Below are 18,562 nucleotides of genomic sequence, written 5' to 3'. Positions count from 1 at the left end.
ATATAATTAAGTTCCTCCCCTCTCCATCCCTAGGGGTAACTAATGTATGAATAGGAATGTATATATTGATATATGTACATACATTCATATATGTATTGATATATGACTGTAATTTACTCTTTCACCTGCAGTGTATAGTGTAGATTTCTGTTCTTCTCTATTGCACCAACATTTGGTATTGTCACAGTTTTTCGTTTTTACCACTTAATTGGTTTAAAAATGCTGTCTCACTCACTTTGTATTTTTCTACAGGGAGAGGATCTTTTCATGTTTACTGGCCATGTTCTTAATCTTTGCTCATTTTCCTGTTGGTTTTGATTTTTCTTTTTGATTTGTAGAAGATATATACTATAGTCACTTTGGACTCGAAATTTCATGTTGATTATGTGCACTTTATATATTTTCTTTCCATATGTGGATTGTTGTGTCACTTTGTTTACAGCAAGATTTCTCAACCTCTGCAGTATTGACATTTTGGGTCAGATAATTCTTGGTTGTGAAGATTGTTGTGTACATTGTAGAATGTTCAGCAGCATCCCTGACCTCTATCCACTAGATGCCAGTAGCACCACTCCAGTCATGATGATCCAAAATGTCTCCAGACATTGCCCATTGTCCCTGGGAGCAAAATTGCCCCTGGTTGAGAACCACTGGTTTATAGTGACTCTTGTGCAGAGTTATTTATCTTTAAGAAAACTTTATTCCACTAACATTTTTTGGGTTTATATTATACGGCAAGTCCTAAGTGTTTCATATGACCTAATGCTAACCTTAGCCCATTTACTAATCACAGCACATAGAAAATAGGTACTATTATTATCCCTGTTTTACAAAGGAGAAATCTTGCTTATGTCTTCTAATGTAGAGGAGATGTTAATCAACTTTACTGAGCTATAATTTACAGACAATAAAATGTATCCATTTTAAGTGTACAGCTTGAAGTGTTTTGTCAAATATTTATACTTCCGGTGATCCTTACCAAAAACAAGATATGTGACATTTCCATTGTTCTGAAAGGTTTCCTTAGGGACTTCCCTGGTGGTCCAGTGGTAAAGAATCCGCCATCCAATGCAGGGGACTTGGGTTTGATCCCTGGTCAGGGAAGTAAGATCCCACATGCCGTGGGGCAACTAAGCCCGCACGCCACAACTACTGAGCTCGCGTGCCTCAACTAGAGAGAGAAAACCTGCACACCACAACTAGAGAGAAGCTCATGCACTACAATGAAGAGCCTGTGGGCCGTAACAAAAGATCCTGTGTGCCAAAACTAAGACCCGACGCAGCAAAAAATTAAAAATTAAGATAAAATAAAAGGTTTTCTTGTGCCCCTTTCCATTCGGTTCCCCCACACTCCCAGCCCCAGGCATGCGCATAACTGCTTTCCATGACTCTAAATTAGACTTGCCTTTTCTAGAGTTTCATATCATTGAATGATATACAATTGACCCTTGAACAATGCAAGTTTGATCTGCGCGGGGCCATTTATACACAGATTTCTTTCAATAGTAAATATGGTATGATCCTGGTTGGTTGAATACACAGATGCGGAAATTCAGATATGCCAACTGTGGGACTTGAGCAGCCTCAGATTTTGTTATTCGCAGCCAGTCCTGGAACCAGTTCCCCGTGGTTACTGAGAAATGACTGTACCATGTCCTTTTTTGTTTCTGGCTTCTTACACTCAGCGTGTTTTTGAGATTCATTAATGTTGTGTGTAGTTCAGTCCTTTTTGTTGCTGAGTGATTCTCCTTTGTATGGATATATCAGATTTTGTTTATCCGTTTACTTGGTGATAGACTTTTGAGTTCTTCCCAGCATTTGGCCAGTATAAGTAAAGCTACTATGAATGTTTGTGTGGAAGTCTTTCTGTAGATATGTTTTCATTTCTCTTGGGAAAATTTCTGTTGAATTATGAGGGAAGTAGACATTTAACTCTAGGAGAAACTGCCAAGTAGATTTCCAAAGTGGTTGTGCCATTTTACATTCCCACCAGCAATGTATGAGAGTCCAGTTGCTTCACATCCCCTTCAAAACATTTTAGCCATTCTAGTGGATATGTTGTAATATCTCACTGCAGTTTAATTTGCATTCTCCTGAAGACTAATGATGTTAAGCACTTTTTCATTTGCTTATTGGTCATTTGTGCATCATTTGTGAAGTGTCTGTTCAAATCTTTTGACCGTTTTAAAATTGGTTTTCTTTTTAATGAGTCATAACAGTTCTTTATATATTCTAGATATAAGTTCTTTCTCAGAGGTATCTGTTGTGAATATTCTCTCTCAGCAGCTTACCTTTTCACTTTCTTGATGGTATATTTCAAATAGCAGAAGTTTTAAATTCTAGGAAGTCTAAGTTATTTTTTCTTTTATGATTCATGCTTTTTGTGTCCTACCTAAGAAATCTCTGCCTACCTCAAAGTCACAAAAATCTTATTTTATAATGTTTTCTTCTAGAAGTTTTAAAGTTTTACCTTTTACATTTAGGTCTGCATTCTATTTCAAATAAGTTTCTTTTCCTCTTTTTTTTTAATTGTAAAATATACATAATTTATCATCTTAACCATCTTTAATTTTTAATTTCATAATGTTGTGAATCCATCTTCATAGCTCCTTTCACCTTGTAAAACTGAAACTCTCTGCCCATTAAACAATAACTCTCCATTCCCCCTCTCCCCAGCCCGTGGCAACCACCATTCTACTTTCTGTCTATATGATTTTGACTGCTGTAAATATTATATAAGTGGACTCTTTAAGTCTTATCTTTTTGTAACTGGCTTCTTATTTCACTTAGCATAATATCCTGAAGGTTCATATTGTAGCATGTGTCAGAATTTTCTTCCGTTTTAAGGCTGAATGATATTCCATTATATGTACGTACACGTTTTCCTTATTCATTCATTGATGGACATGTGGGTTGCTTTCACCTTTTGGCTGTTGAGAATACAGGCATACCTCTGAGATAATGCAGGTTTGGTTCCCAGCCACTGCAGTATAAAGCGAATATCACAATAAATCAAGCCAAATGAATTTTTTGGTTTCCCAGTGGATTTAAAAGTTATACACTATACTATAGTCTATTAAGTGTACAATAACATTATGCCTAAAAACATGTACACACCTTAATTTAAAAATACTTTATTGATAAAAAATGCTAACCATCACCTGAACCTTGAGTTTTAATCTTTTTGCTGGTGGAGGGTCTTGCCTCGATGTTGACGGCTGCTGACTGATGAGGGTGCTGAAGGGTTGCTGAAGGCTGGGCTGGCAGTGGCGATTTCTTAAAATAAAACGACAGTGAAGTTTGGTGCAACAATTGACTCTTCCTTTCACAAATGATTTGTCTGTAGCAGGCAATGCTGTTTGGTAGCATTTTACCCACGTTAGAACTTCTTTTAAAATTGCAGTCATCTTCTCAAACCCTGCTGCTGCTTTATCAACTAAGTTCACACTAAATCCTTTGCTGTCATTTCAATAATCTTCATAGCATCTTTGCCAGGTGTAGATTCTGGCTCAAGAAACCACTTTCTTTGCTCATCCATAAGAAGCAGCTCCTCATTCATTAAAGTTGTGTCATGAGATTGCAGCAATTCAGTCACATCTTCAGGCTCCACTTCTATTTCTCTTGCTATTTCTACCACATCTGTAATTACTTCCTCCAGTGAAGTCTTGAACCCCTCAAAAATCATCCATGAAGTTTAGAATCAACTTCTTCCAAACCCCTGTTAATACTGATATATTGACCTCTTCCTCCGAATCACAAATATTCGTAGTGGCATCTAGAATGCTGAATCTTTTCCAGAGGTTTTCAGTTGACTTTGCCCAGATCTATCAGAAGAATCACTATCTATGGCAGGTATAGCCTTAAGAAATGTATTTCTTAGATAGTAAGACTTGAAAATTGAAATGACTCCTTGATCCATGGGCTGCAGAGTGGATGTTGTGTTAGCAGGCATGATCGCAACGTTAATCTCATTGTATATCTCCATCAGAGCTCCTGGGTGACCAGGTGCATTGTCAATGTCAGTAATATTTTGAAAGGAATCTTTTTCTGAGCAGTAGGTCTCAGTAAACCATGTTGTAACATGTGCTGTCATCCAGACTTTGTTGCTCAGTTTATAGAGCACAGGCAGAGTTGATTTAGCATAATTTTTAAGGGTCCTAGGATTTATGGAAGGATAAATGAGCATTGCCTTCAACGTCAAGTCACCAGTCGTGTTAGCCCATAACAAGGGAGTCAGCCTGTCTTTTGAAGCTTTAAAGTCAGGCATTGACTTCTGCTCTCAAGCTATGAAAGTCCTAGAGGTGATAAAGATATTCTAAAGTTTTAAAGTTTCACATTTTACATTTGAGGCTTTAATCTACCCGGGCTTAGTTTTTGTGTATGGTGTGAGGTGTTGAGATCCTGTTCCCCCCCGCCACATGGATAACAAATAATCTTAGAATCATTTATTGAAAGAAATGTTTGTTATTGTTGAAGTGGATGTTTGATTTTCCCCATTTCGTACTTTATAGCAGAATGTGGCTTAACAAGGTAGCCAGTAGTATCATGAGATTCAGATAGTACTTTACAAAGAGGGGCAAATGATACTTAAAACAGTAGTTTGAGAAGTTTTTATTTTTATTTCTGCACAACTGTGCTGGGTTGAATAACTTCCATAATCCTGTGAATTTTTGGTTCTGTCAGGTGAGGCAGTGACCCTGCTGTATTTAAAGACCGTATAATTTTTGTTGTGTGCAAACATCTTTTAAAAGCTATTTGATGATCACCTGCATATATGCACGTGTGTTACCTTCTCCTCTGGATCACTTCTGTTAATGCCAGCATGTTACCATGGAAAGAATATTGGCTTTGGAGCCAGAAAAACTCTGGCTCACCATTTATGGTATCTGAATCCTATTTGTGATACAGTAATAATATATGATTTAAAGCATTTCATAAGATTAAGTTGAAGTTTTTTTTAAAGCATACATAATAGGCACTGTACAAAGACTGGTTTTCTGCTCATTTTCCTAGGTTCCATATCTGAAGAGATGTTAACTACTCCCACTTCCTCTACCTTCTAACTAGGATTTTCTTTGTCAAGTTTTCACATCTTTTTTCTTTTTTTTTCTCACGTGGTTAACAATCTTAGCATCATTTACTGAAAGAAGTATTTGTGATTGTTGAAATGGATGTTTGATTTCCCCCATTTCACACTTTATAGCAGAATGTGGCTTAACAAGATAACTAGTAGTATCATGAGATTCAGATAGTACTTTACAAAGAGGGGCAAATGATACTTAAAACAGTAGATTGAGAAGTTCTTTATTTTTTTCTTTCAGGTGAATTGATACTCATATGTAATGTCCTTCTAGCAGTGCTTTTACCTTTTATCTGATATTCATTTAGCTATACCAAGTTACTTTGGGTTAGTACTCTCCTGGGATATCGTTTTGTCTTTTTAAACTTGTTTATTATTACAAAAGCAATTATATCATATGCAAAGTTGGAAGCATGTAATGAATTCCTGTGTGTCCATCACCTGTCTTCAACAATTATCAATTTGGCGTTCCTGTTTCATCTACTCTCCCTCCCCAGTTTATTTCTTTGGAGGGAATTTTTTTTTTTTTGCGGTATGCGGGCCTCTCACTGTTGTGGCCTCTCCCATTGCGGAGCACAGGCTCTGGACGCGCAGGCTCAGCGGCCACGGCTCACGGGCCCAGCCGCTCCGCGGCACGTGGGATGTTCCCGGACCGGGGCACGAACCCGTGTCCCCTGCATCGGCAGGCGGACCCTCAACCACTGCGCCACCAGGGAAGCCCCCCTTTTCTCCATTTTGTTCGTCTATTTTTGGGGAACTTATATGCTTTTGTCTATTTCAATTATTATTCTAGCTTTTATAACATACATGTAAAGTATAAAAATAAGCAGTATTTTTACTCTCATTAATAATACAAGGAGTTTAGAATAGTCTAACTTTGAATACAAGTTTGAACAATACACTGGATTTTATATTGGTCCCATTCTGTTTTTCTCTTACAAATCAAACATTTTTTTGTACCATTTTATACAATCAGTATTTTATTTAGATTTGCCCATATTTTAATCAGTATATCTGCTCATCATTCCCTTTCACATCTCAGCCCTTCCATCTTAGATAATTTTACTTTTGCCTGAAATTTGTCTTCTAAAATTTACCTTAATAAGGGTCTATCAGTGGCAAATGATATTTTCTTTGTCTGAAAATGTCTATATTTTGTCTTCATTCATAAAAAACACTTTGATAGAGAATTCTTGGCTGAGATATGTTTTTTCTTGGCATATTTGAGATACTGTTGCCCTGTCTTCTAGCTTTCATTGTTGAAGTAAAGAAATTAGTCATCTAATTCCTGGTCCTTTGTAGGTGATACATCTTTCCTTTCTAGCTTTTTAAGAAAAGGTTTATTGAAATATAACATACATACAGAAAAGTGAAAAAATCATAAATATATTGCTTGGTGGATTTTCAATAATAAAAACACTCACAAAACCACACGCAGAAATATAAAGATAGCATTACCAAAACCACAGAGGTCTCCCTTTGTAGCCCGTTCCAGTATTTACTATCTAAAAATGATCACTGTCTCACCTTATATCATGATAGGTTAGTTTTTTCTTATTTTGAACTTTTACATAAATGGAATAATAGGCTTTCTTTTGTGTCTGGCTGCTTTTGCTCAGCACTATGTGAAATTCTTCCACAACAGTTTGGTTCATTCTCATAGAATATTCCATGTTACTGTTACTAGTCATTTGAGCTGTTTCCAGTTGTTGACTGTTATGAATAGTGACACTAATCTTTTAGTGACATTTATACTAACTTCTATTGTCTATATACTTAGATGTGAAATTGCTTGTAGTAGGAAACTGCCTAATAGTTTTCAAAAGTGGTTATGTCATTTTATGCTCCCACCAGAAATATATGAAGGTTCTGATTGTGCCATAAACTCATCAGCTTTGGTGTTCTCAATCTTGTGGCTTTAATTTGAATTTCTTTGATGACTAATGTGCTTGTTGGCCATTTATATATCTTCATTTGTGAAATATCTGTTCAAATCTTTTACCCAGTTTTTAATTGAGATGTAATTGACATATAACATTAAATTAGTTTTGGGTGTAAAATAATGACTCGATATATGTATATATTGCAAAATGATCACCACAATAAGTCTAGCTAACATCCATCACCGTAGTTACAAATTTTTTTCTTGTGATGAGAACTTTTAAGATTTACTCTCTTAGCAACTTCCAAATATGCAATATAGTATTATCAACTATGGTCCCCATGCTGTACATTATATCCCCAGGACTTATTTATTTTATAACTGGAAGTTTGTACCTTTTGACCCCCTTCACCCGTCTTGTGCAACCCTAACACCCCCTACCCCCCAACCCCTGCCTCTGGCGATCACCAAACTCTTCTCTGTATTTATGAGCTCTGTTTGTTTGTTTATTTAAGATTCTACATATAAGTGAGATTATGCTGTATTTGGCTTTCTCTGACTTATTTTACTTAGCATAATGCCCTCAAGGTCCATCCATGTTGTCCCACGTGGCCAGATTTCTTTTTATGGCTGAATGTTATTCCATTTTTAAAAATTTAAATATGTGTATGGCATTTTCTTTATCCATTCATCCATTGATGGACACTTAGGTTGCTTCCGTGTCTTGGCTGTTAGTCTAAACAATGCTGCAGTGAACATGCGGGTGTATATATCTTTTCAAATTAGTGTTTTCATTTTCTTCAGACAAGTACCCAGAAGTGGAATGGCTGGATGATATGGTAATTCTATTTTTAATTTTTTGAGGGACTTCTATACTGTTTTCTACAGCGGCTGCACCAATTTATATTCCCATCAACAGTGCACAAGAGTTCCCTTTTCTTCACATCCTTGCCAACACTTGTTATTTCTTGTCTTTTTGATGGCAGCCATTCTAACAGGTGTGAGGTGATCTCTCATTGTGCTTTTGATTTGCATTTCCCTGATGACTAGTGATATTGAGCACCTTTTCATGGTATGTTGGCCATCTGTATATCTTCTTTGGAAAAATGTCTATTCAGATCCTCTGCCCATTTTTTAACTGGATTGCTTATGTTTTTTTGCTGTTGAGTTACATGAGTTCTTCATATATTTTGGATATTAACCACTTATCAGATGTATGATTTGCAAATATTTTCTCCCATTTAGTACATTGCCTTTTCAATTTGTTCATGGTTTCCATTGCTGTGCAGAAGCTATTAAGTTTGATGTAGTCCCCCTTGTTTATTTTTGTTCTTGATGCCTTTGCTTTTGGTGTCAAATCCAAAAAAAATCATTGCCAAGACTCATGTCAAGGAGCTTACTGCCTGTGTTTTTCTTCCAGGAGTTTTAAGGTTTCAGGTCTTATGTTCAAGTTTTAATCCATTATTTTACCCATTTTTTAAATGGGATTATTTTTGTCTTGAATTGAGAGTTGTTTTTTAAAAATATATCCTGGATATGGGTTCTTTGATATATGGATAATTTACTTAATGTATTGTTTACTAAATGGTGGGGTCTTTTTAAGGAGCAAAATTTTAAGTTTTAAATTCAGTTTATCAGTTTTTAAATGTTAGAGTTCATGCTTTTAGAGTCCTATCTTAAGTCTTTTCCTACCCCAAAGTTGCAAAGATTTTTCTCTTACATTTTCTTCTTAGAAGGTTTGGTCTTCCATCCTTTTCAAATAAATTTTTGTCTGTGGTGTGAAGTAACGGTTGAGTAAGAGTTTACATTCATCATTTTTTTTTTTTTTTTTTGCGATACGTGGGCTTGTCACTGTTGTGGCCTCTCCCGTTGCGGAGCACAGGCTCCGGATGCGCAGGCTCAGCGGCCATGGCTCACGGGCCCAGCCGCTCCGCGGCATGTGGGATCTTCCCGGACCGGGGCACGAACCCGTGTCCCCTGCATCGGCAGGCAGACTCTCAACCACTGTGCCACCAGGGAAACCCCACACTTTAATTTTTTAATGGTATGTCTTTTCTTTGATTTACATTCTGCATATTTGTGTCTTTTATTTAAAGTGTATCCCTCACAGACAGCATCTAGCTGAGTCTTTTTTATCCATTTTGACAACCTCTGCCTTTTGGAATGTTTAATCCACTAAAAATTAATGTAATTTTTGATATCGTTGTTTATTTCCTTTATTTTTTGTTCTTCTGTTTCTGCTTTTTAACTATTCCCCTTTGTATTTTTAAAAGTGGTTACTCTAGGAATTAAAATATATAAACTTTTTTTTATAATTTACTTAGAGTTAAAATTTATGTACCACAGCATATAAAATATAAGAATCAGCCAGATAGGTTCATTTAATCCATTTCTTTGTAAAGGTCTGTTTCCATCTGGTATCCTTTACCTTCTGTCTAATGACTTCCTTTAGCATTTCTTATAATGCAGATCTGCTGACAATGAATTTTCTTAGTTTTCTTTTATCTAAAATTCTCTATTTCACCTTAACTGTTTTTTTTGGTTGCCTTGGGTCTTTGCTGCGCGCGGACTTTCTCTAGTTGTGGCGAGTGGGGGCTGCTCTTCATTGCGGTGCACGGGCTTCTCATTACGATGGCTTTTCTTTGTTGCGGAGCAGGGTCTCTAGGTGCATGGGCTCAGTAGTTGTGGCTTAAGGTAGTTGCTTCACGGCATGTGGGATCTTCCCGGACCAGCGCTTGAACCCATGTCCCCTGCATTGGCAGGCGGATTCTTAACCACTGCGCCACCAGGGAAGTCCCTCACCTTGAGATATTTTTACTGGATATAGAATTCTGGATTTATTATTTTTTATTCTTTTGGAACTTTAAAGATGTTGATCCATTGTTTCTTCTGGGCTTTATTGTTTCTGATGAGAAGTAAGCAGACATTTTGAATCATTCATTATTCCTTGCATGTAATGTGTTTTTTTCGTTTGGCTGCTTCAAGATTATTCTCGTTAATTTTGATTCTCATCATTTTGATTATGGCTGTGCCTAGGCATATTTTTCTTTGTGTTTGTTGGGGTTTGCTGAGCTTGCAAGTTTATATCTTGCATATTTAGTCAGTTTTTGGCCATTATTCATTCCTTCAGGTATTTTTTCTTTTGTATTTTCTCTCCTTCTAGGAATCCAGTTACATACATGTTATACTTTTTCATGTTGTCCCGTAGGTCCGTGAGGCTCTGGGTTTTTTAAAATATTTTTTCTCTCTAAATATTGTCTGATCTCTGTTGATGTCTCTTCAAGTTTCATATATCCTCCTGTTATCTTCATCTGCTGTTAGCTCATCCAGTGAAGTTTTCTGTTCAGATATTGTAATTTTCAAATCTAAAATGTCTAATTTATTCCTTTTATATAGTTTCTACTCTGCTGAGTTTTTTTTTTTTTTTTCCTTTGCGGTATGCGGGCCCCTCACTGTTGCGGCCCCTCCCATCGCCGAGCACAGGCTCCGGACACGCAGGCCCAGCAGCCACGGCCCACGGGCCCAGCCGCTCCGCCGCACGCGGACCCCCCCCCCCCCGCCCCACGGACCAGGGCACGAACTCGCGCCCCCCGCATCGGCAGGCAGACCCCCAACCACTGCGCCACCAGGGAAGCCCCTCTGCTGAGTTTTTATCTTTCCATTCCTTACAAGCATATTCCCCTTGATGTCCTTGAACATAGCTGTCATAGCTGCTTTAAATTCCTTGTATGTAAAGTTCAACGTATGGGGTCCTCTCAGGGTCAGTCTCCATTGAATGTCTCTGAATATGGTTCACATTTTCCTGTTTCTGTTTATGTGGAGTACATTTGGATTGCATCCTAGACATTGTGAATGATATATTGTAACGACTTTGGATTCTGTTATGTTCCTAAGAGTACTGATTTTTTCTTTTTAAAAAACCAGACCATTAGGTTGGCTGAACTGAAACTGGAAACTCATCTCCTCCACAGTGGGCAGCAGGTGAAATTTTTCTTTAGTTCTTTTAACCTTTTAGGGCCACTTGGAGTCTGCTTTTCATATATGTGCTTCAGGGATTAGCTAGAGATTTGGGCACTGTTTATAAACACTTTGGGGATACTTATTTTTTGCTCCCTCCTTTGTAGCATTTTCCTCCTTAGGAAACGGCATTTTCCATTTGCCCTGAAATCTTCCCTCTGAGACAAGAAAGTAAGACTGTCAAGTTTTTTATCTGAGCCTCTTGGCATGGCATGGATTGGGTCCTGCCCAGCTAGAAAATGGAAAGCTCAACCTCCACTACAGAATCTTTCTGCTTCTGATTGCTCTCCAGTGCTTTTAGGGAGTTGTTGGTGTTTTGTTTTGTTTCTGTCCAGATCTTATAGTTGTTATATGTAGAATTATTATTCCAATAAGAGTTACTCAGTCATGATTAGAAGCAAAATCTCTGGGCTCTTTGTAATGCATGAGCTTTATAGATGCTCATGTGAGGAGAGCAGTAGGCCTTCATGAGTACCTATTTTAAGAGATGAGTTACATGACAGGCAGACATAACATTAGCCGTGACTTTACTCCAGAGTTTGGCTGTTAGATTTGGCAGTAGTAACTGAACCAGGAACCCTTTATTAGAGTTAGTTAGATCAGGTTGTTAGGTCAGGTCAAAGTATTCCTCCAAACTGTATGTATTGAGAGCACTGCAAACTTATAGGGCAAGTAGTTTCAACAAGCGTCCAATTTCATATTCATATAGAGTGCAGTAAGGCAAAAGCCCATTTCATCTGGTCAGTAACTGTTAAATCACTCTGATAAACAGCTTCAGTCCTTACAAATGATCCAAAAATAATATATAATATAGAATTGTGATGGATTGGAGTGTGCCCAAGGAAAAGAAAATTACCTACAATATTAGTAAGCTCAAGAAACATAACCATCTGTGGCTTGATGGAGGGGGAGTGTAACATAAAGATGTATGATGCCATTTGTAAAACTAATTTCTCTTTCCATTTAACCTCTTGTTGCCTAAGAAAATGCAGCTAGTAATTAAGATACCATTTTGGTCTTGCTTGTAAATGCTGTTGCCTTCATTAAATTTCACACTTGTGAAAAGGAGCTATTAAGAGACAGCCTAAGGTAACACTTTTTGAATAACTAACTTTGTTAAAAATACTTTCCCAGATTTCTTAACAATAAAATGTAATTGCATTTTCTGTTTTCACTCATGTGGAATCTTCTCAGATGTTATCTGTTAGAGATAAGACTTGGTGATAGAGGGAATATTCTGTTAAGCCCAAGTAGTACAGTGACTTTGGAGTTCTCCTTTCCTTGCCATTTGTAATAAATAAAGTTTTCTGTTTTCTCTAATTTTTCTTACAATTCACTTCTCATAAGGTTTAGCTGGTGTCAGGGGAGAGATTCCAGAATATATACTATTTTGAAAGTGTCAAATTTTAAAAGATTTGTTATTGAATTAAAGTGGTTAGGAAGCAATCAGTAAATAATCATTGAGTCTGTATTGAAGTACTAGAGTACCTTGATAGCACACCTATAAAGTTCAAAACAAAACAGGGTGGGGGGAAGAAGAAAAGAAAGGAAAAAAATCTATATAGTCTTTTTATTGTTGATAGTAATACAATCATGGCAATGGAAACATGTTCTACCTTATAAAAATGGGTACATAGTAAAGTTGTTGCTGTCGTGTATATGAACAGTGAACTTCGTGTATGACATGTCTTCGTTTCACGTGTTATGATTTTTTCCATTGGAATTCTAAGTCTTCACTTCTGTTACTGGTCTATCATGAGTATAGTTTAATAGATGAAAATGTTTTTAGATTAAACGGTAGTATAACCCTCAAGCATTCCTGTATCAGGTTACCTGAAGACAGATCTTAATTCAGATGTCTTTATTAGCATCTCTGTCATATAGGCGAAACAGAGAGTGCTTCTTTCTCTCCACTCATTTTAAGTACATTTCATGTTTTTAAAAAGTGACCATAGTAACATGCTCACTTCTGAAGTTCTTTCTCCAAACAGATACTGATATGAGCATTCTTCTCTGTTTGCATTAATTTTAACCTAAAAAGACCATCTTGAAGAAAAGATGTCTAGTTTTATCTTTTAGGTTTATTTTGTCCTTTACTTCTTTCTAGGATTATCAATAGAATGTGCTGTTAGTGTGGATGAATTTTGTGATGTGAATACTTGCTACAGAGAACAAGACCAAGACTCTAAACCTACTTTGAACTCAAATGTAACATGCTTTTGAATCCAACAATTTTTGATCTAGTTTGAAATCAAATTACTACGTTGTACAGTTGAAAGTGTTTTCTTCAGGTTAATACACAAAAATCTGTAACCTTTATGTATGTACAGTAACCACCTAGAAGATACACTGGAATAGAAATTCTCATTTTCAGTAGCAACAAAAAGAAACACTTAAGAATGAAGTTAATGCAAAGGTTTAAAAGCTATATGAAGATAACTTTAAGATAGTCCTAACATATACAAATGTGGACTTGAACAAATTGAAAGATATTCTGTATTATTGAAAAGGATGTTTCAGTATCACAAAGTTGTCACTTTCTCCCCATGTTAAAAAATAAACACAATTCCAATAAAAAACTCAAGTTGTTTTCGTCAGGACACAGAAAGATTAATTATAAAATCTATATGGAAAAATAAACAAACAGGCATAGTCAGGAAATCCCTGAAAGAGAAGAGCAATAAGTTGCATGTAGCTAGCCCCACCAAATATTGAAACATACTATAACTATAAAGCCTCTAAAATTAGAAGACAGTGGTGTGGTAATACCATAGACAAATCAATGGAACAGGATAGAAACTCCAAACTAAACTTTCATACTTACGGAGATTTGGTGTATGGATATCACCATCTCAAATCACTATGGAAAAGATGAACTTTTTAATAAGTAGTGTTGCGATCATTGGATAGCACTTTGGAAAAAAATAATATTGGATCTAAACCTCATACTGCACACCAAAATACATTCAGGTGGGTCAGAGATAAAACAGTTGACCCTTGAACAGCATTGGTTTGAATTGCAGTTGGTTGAATCCATAGATGGGGAACTGCCAATAGGGAAGGCCATTTGTAAAGTTACATGCAGGTTTTCGACTGCAGAGAGGGTCGGCACCCTTAACCCCGTCCTCACTGCCCCCCACCCCCCGCGCCATGTTCAAGGGTCAACTGTAATGTAAGAAATGAAACCATACAAGAGCTAGAAGAAAAAAATGGATGAATTCCTTTATAACTTGGTAGTGTCAAAAGCCTTTCAAACTCTGACTTGATGACTACATAAAAATAGCATTTGCATACCAAAAATACTATCAAATCAATGGCAAACTGAGAAATAGTATTTGCAGACTCTGTCACAAGGGGCTAATCTCAATATACTAGGAACTCTCAAAAAATGAGAGATCAGAAACCCAATACAACACTAGGCAGAAACTTGAACATTCCAGTTCATAGGAAAGAATGTCTGATGGCATTTGAACATATTTAAAGATGCTCAAACCCACTCATAATAAGTGAAGTTCAAATTAAAATCACTACGATGTGATACAGTGAAGTACTACTCAGCAATAAAAAGGAACAAACTGTTGATACCAAAATTATGCTATGTGAAAGATGCCAGACACAGAGGCTTCATACAGTGATTTCATTTATATGACATTCTGGAAAAGGCAAAACTGTAGGGACAGAAATGAGATATGTAGTGGTCAGGGGGGTAGGGGTGGTGGAATGGGACATGAGGGAACAGTTCAGAGTGATGAAAATGTCTTATACTTTGGCTGTAGTGTTACACGAATATATGTTCATCAAAACTCATCAGACTGTAACCCAAAAAAGGTGGGTGTTATTTTGTGTAAGTTATACCTGAATTTAAAAACAATCAAATAAAAAACACACTATGGTATCATTTCTTACCAGTTTATTAAAAAAATCTAAAAGTTTTACGGTTGGAGATGCTGTGGAGAAACATTCTCATGCCTAGCTGGTGGTAGTGCAAAATGGTACCACCTTTATGTAGGGGAGTCGGTAACATCTAACAAAATCACATGTGCATTTATCCATTGGCCTGGCGGTTCCATTTCCAGGAGTCTACTTTCTTGCTGCATAGGTCCTATCTCATCAAACGATAAGAGACTGCTGTTGTTAGTTGCTTGTGTATGCTATGGAGATTTTATTTAATGCATATATATGCAAGTAGACATTAACATTTTCCCCCTTTCACACAGATTTCTGCCTCATTTACACACTGTTCCATGCTTTATTTTCTTCACTTAAGATATCTCAGAGATCTTTATATATTAGTACATAAAGGGGAGCCTATTTGTAGGGTTTGGGAGTTTTGTTTTAAAAAAAGTATTAACAGCTTCAGAATATATTCCATTGGGTATGTAATTTATTATGTAACTACTCTTCTTCTGATGGGCATTAAGGTGTCTTTTTTTTTTTTTTTTTTTTTTGCAGTACCCAGGCCTCTCACTGTTGTGGCCTCTCCCGTTGCGGAGCACAGGCTCCGGACGCGCAGGCTCAGCGGCCATGGCTCACGGGCCCAGCCGCGCCGCGGCATGTGGGATCTTCCCGGACCGGGGCACGAACCCGTGTCCCCTGCATTGGCAGGCGGACTCTCAACCACTGCGCCACCAGGGAAGCCTCCGAGGTGTCTTTTTTTTTTTTTAATACTGTCTTGATATTACAATGCTGCAAGGCAAAACCATTTCACATGTTTGCAATATATTTGTAGGATAAATTCTAAGAATTAGAATTGCTAGGTAAAATGAAAGGTACATGTTTAATTTTGAAGAGTATTAACAAATTGCCATCAGTAGGGATCATACCAATTTTCACTGTTACCGCTGATGTATGAGAATGACTATTTCCCCTCAGCCATGCCAGCAGAGTTTGCTCCCAAGTCTTTGGATTTATCGTATTTTAGTTTTACCCTTTGGTTGGTTTTCTATTAAGTTGCCAACCTTATACATTAGAGAGATTAAATCTTTTGTGATATGAGTTACAGATATTTTCCCCACTTTGTCAGTTGTGCTTTGACTTTGCTTTTGGTGGGCTTTTTTTTTTTACATATATAGAAGTTTCTTATTTTTATGACGTTAAATTTCTTTCATAGTTTGTGGATTTTTTATTTTTTTTGAGGCCACATGCTTTTTTTATTTTTTAAGGAGGGGAAATTGGGTAATTAAATTTATTTCTAGTTTGATTTATTTTTTCCTTTTGGTTTTATTGAGTTATAATTGACATACAGTACTGTATAACTTTACAGCATAATGACTTACATATATTGTAAAGTGATGACCACAGTAAGTTTAGCTAACTTCCATCATCTTGTATAGATACCAAAAATAGAAGAAAAAAATTTTTTTTTCTTGTAATGCAAACTTTTAGGATCTTCTCTTTTAGTAACTTGCAAATACATCATATGGCAATGTTAATTATATCATCATGTAATACTTTACATCCCCAGTAGTTAGTTATCTTATAACTGGAAGTTTGTACCTTTTGACCACCTTCATCCAGTACCCCTACCGCTACCCCTACCCTTCACTTCTGGTAACCACAAATCTGATCTCTTTTTCTATGGGTTTGGCTTTTTTGTTCTGGGTTTTTGGGAGTTTGTTTTGTTTTTTAGGTTCTATACATAAGTGAGATCATACAGTGTTTGTCTTTCTCTGACTTGTTTCACTTAGCTTAATGCCCTTGAGGTCCATCCATGTTGTCAAAATTGGCAGGATTTCCCTATTTTTATGGCTGAAAAATAATTCATTGTATATGTCTGTACCACATTTTCTTTATCCATTCATCTGTAGATGGAGACGCTTAGTTTGTTTCCATGTCTTGGCTATTGTAAATAATGCTGCAGTGAACATGGAGGTGCAGACATCTCTTCAACATAGTGATTTCATTTCCTTTGGATATATACCCAGAAGTGGAATTGCTGGATCATGTGCCAGTTCTAGTTTTAATTTTTTGAGGAATCTCTATACTGTTTTCCGTAGTGGCTGCACCAATTTACATTCCCACCAGCAGTACACAAGGGTTCCTTTTTCCTATATTCTCACCAGGACTTGTTATCTCTCATCTTTTTGATGATAGTCATTCTAACAGCTGTGAAACCTCATTGTGGTTTTGACTTGTATTTCCCTAATGATTAGTGATGTTGAGCACCTTTTCATGTACCTGTTGGACATTTGAACATCATCTTTGGGAAAATGTCTATTCAAGTCCTTTGCCCCTGGGGATTCCCTGGCGGTCCAGTGGTTAGGACTAACTGCCAGGGCCTGGGTTCGATCCCTGGTCAGGGAACTAAGATCCCACAAGCCATGCAGCATGGCCAGAAAAATCATTTGCCCATTTAAAAAATCAGATTATTTGTTTTTCTGTTATTAAGTTGTATAAATTCTTTATATATTTTGGATATTAACCCCTTATCAGATACATGGTTTGCAAATATTTTCTCCCATTCCGTAGGTTGTCTTCATTTTGTTCATCATTTCTTTTGCTGTGCAGAAGCTTTTTAGTCCCACGTATTTATTTTTTATTTTGTTCCTTGTGCTTTAGGTATCATATCTAAAATATTGTTGCTCAGACGCACATCAAGGAGCTTTTTTCCTATGATTTCTTCTAGGAGTTTTATGGTTTCAGGTCTCACATTTAATTAAGTCTTTCATCCATTTTGAATTATTTTTGTGAGTGGTGTCAGATAGGGGTTTAGTTTCATTCTTTTACATGTAAATGTCCATTTTTCCCAGCCCTATTTAGTGAAGAGACACTCTTTTCTCCATTGAGTTGTCTTGGCTCCCTTGTCTAATGTTAGCTGGCTGTATATGCATGGGTTTCTTTCTAGTCTCTCGATTCTGCTCCACTGGTCTATATGTCTGTTTTTATGTCAGTAGTGTACCGTTTTGACTACTATAGCTTTATAACATAGCTTAAAATCAGGAATTGTGATGCCTCCTGCTTTTTTCTTCTTTCTCAGGATTGCTTTGGCTCTTTGGGGGTCTTTTGTGGTTTCATATAGATTTTAGGATTGCTTTTTCTACTTTAAAAAATGCCATTGCAATCTTGATAGTGATTGGATTGAATCTAGACAGCTTTGGGTAGTATGGACATTTAAGAATATTAATTCTTCCAATCCATGAACACAGGATATCTTTCCATTTATTTTTGTCAGTTTGTGGATTTTGAGTTCAGTTAAAAAGGCCCTTCTCAGTCTAAAGTTATTAAATAACTTTACATTTTACTATTTGATTCATATGGAATATATTCTGGTGTATAGTGTTCTTGTTTTTTTAAATAGTGAGTTATATTAACAGTTTATTGAACAACCTATTTTCCTCCTAGTGATTTGAGATATCACCTTTACCACGTATTCGCTTTTCAAGTATTAGTCTATTTCTGTTCTTTCTATTTTGCTTCATTGGCCTTCCTGTTACATGCTAGAACCACACTTCTTGAGGCTTTTACTATTTTATATGGCTTGTCCTGTTATTCACTTATTTGTTTTTTAAAAAATTATATATATATATACACACACACATTTTTCCCCCCTCAGAGTTTTACTACCTTTTATATTTCCAAATGAA

At 36.6% G+C, this 18,562-nt stretch overlaps 1 long non-coding RNA gene across 3 annotated transcripts in view; it reads left to right on the top strand.

The window, feature by feature from the left end:
• The window catches only part of LOC132598295 (uncharacterized), a 59,805-nt gene that overhangs the window by 3,496 nt on the left and 37,747 nt on the right, over positions 1 to 18,562 (top strand). Inside the window, exon 2 of one of the 3 annotated variants that reach the window (XR_009566320.1) lies at positions 15,432 to 15,624. The exons of the other annotated variants lie outside the window; for them this stretch is intronic. This is a non-coding gene — a long non-coding RNA (uncharacterized lncRNA). The remainder of the gene's footprint in view (positions 1 to 15,431; positions 15,625 to 18,562) is intronic. 3 annotated transcript variants of the gene reach the window in all.

This window comes from Globicephala melas, chromosome 13, assembly GCF_963455315.2.
Source record: "Globicephala melas chromosome 13, mGloMel1.2, whole genome shotgun sequence".
Taxonomy (NCBI): Eukaryota; Metazoa; Chordata; class Mammalia; order Artiodactyla; family Delphinidae; genus Globicephala; species Globicephala melas.
The sequence above is the reverse complement of the archived record's forward strand: the minus strand, read 5'-3'. Positions and strand labels throughout refer to the sequence as shown.